Raw genomic sequence first — 1565 nt, forward strand, 5'->3', positions numbered from 1 at the left:
ACTTAAGCAAAATCCATATAGACCTTAACTCAGCCTTCCCTTTGGTCAAACCTTAATCTAGACCTTAAATGCAAACTACTATAAAGACATATTCTAATAAGTAAACCCTCACTTTTGCTAAGTAACTTAGTGTTACTTCACCTTGCATCTTCAATAAACATTTTGTATATCACAACATATATACATATATATATATATATTTGAAGCCCTAGGCTTTGGCTAATTAGAGAAAGCCCCAACCATCCCACCCGATTGGTCCATCAAGTGAACCAGACGTCCACCAAGAAGATTTTATGATAAGTTATACAAACATTTATCCTTATTTTGTATCCGTTTTACGCAAAAATGGATGAGTTGTGACACGACGGACCTGTTCCACCCACGTCCTGCTCGGATCCACCCCACAGTACGCCCCCACCCAACCGCTCGCAACCCTAACCTAAACCAATGTCATTGTCTCCCATATTGCAATTCACCCTCATGCCCTCGCTCCCAAACAAAACCCTAGCAGATCGCCGTCGTCCCCTCCCGGATCGCGATTCACCCATATTGCTCCTCGATGACAAGACCTTCCTCATGTTCCTCTGTTTCATGGTGAAGAAGCCACCCGTGCCTCGCCGGAAACAAAAGCAGCAACCCCTAGTAGCGCTGAGATTCCACGGCGCCGACGATGGGGTTGAAGTGGCCTACAACGGGACTGGGGGAGGCAGCAGCATAGACCATGATGTTGTCCGTGTCGGCCATGCGGGGCACGATGTGCGCCATGGGGCAGGCCGAAGCAACAACACTAGAGCCAACTCAAAGGTGAGATACTCTTCGATTGGACCTTGATTTGGCTTCTCAATTCTAAATCCCCAATAGAAACGATGCCGCTAGTGTCCATCTTCGGCGTGGCGCCACCGCCATGTCAGTTGTGAATCGACTGTAGCTCAACCGACATCTTTTGCTACAACCCTCATGTCTCTGTAGAAGATGGAACTGTGGTTAGAGGGAGCATTCCTACGACGGATGGAGCAACGGACTAACTTATGGAACTCACCATACTCATTCAATTATTAGACAATTTGCTTGGTTTGATTTATTTTTTACTCGACCTATATTTTGGTTGATGTAGTCATCATCTTATTGCATTTCTGTTTTTGTTGTTCTATGTTTTCTTTCTATTTCTTAGAAGCATTTGCTACATAAATTAGTATGGCTTGTAATGGCTACCGTTTCTAATGTATTTTGTTAGGTAGCACCTCATTTTGTCGACCTGCACACATTCTTCTTTAAAAAAGTGACATTAAATCCCTCACTCCAGTTTATTGTCCCATGATAGTATAACTGTGAAAAATCTGTCAAACCCACTGAACATACATAAGCTGGCAAACAAATCTCTTAATTGCACCCTTTTTTATATTCAGGGAATTGATACATAGTTAATTCAGGTGGCAAGTGACGCAAGTCGAAGTACATGTCTGCTAACAGATGTATATTCTTATTGCTTCAGGGTCGCTGATATATAATTTTATTTTGAAAAGTAGAGAAAAGTACTCATGCACTACAAAGAATAACAGCTTTGA

The 1565-nt window shown here is 42.6% G+C and overlaps 1 pseudogene; it reads left to right on the forward strand.

The window, feature by feature from the left end:
* Positions 1–670: 670 nt before the first annotated feature.
* Positions 671–1059, forward strand: LOC118471953 (uncharacterized; annotated as a pseudogene).
* Positions 1060–1565: the final 506 nt, after the last annotated feature.

This window comes from Zea mays, chromosome 5, assembly GCF_902167145.1.
Source record: "Zea mays cultivar B73 chromosome 5, Zm-B73-REFERENCE-NAM-5.0, whole genome shotgun sequence".
Lineage (NCBI taxonomy): Eukaryota > Viridiplantae > Streptophyta > Magnoliopsida > Poales > Poaceae > Zea > Zea mays.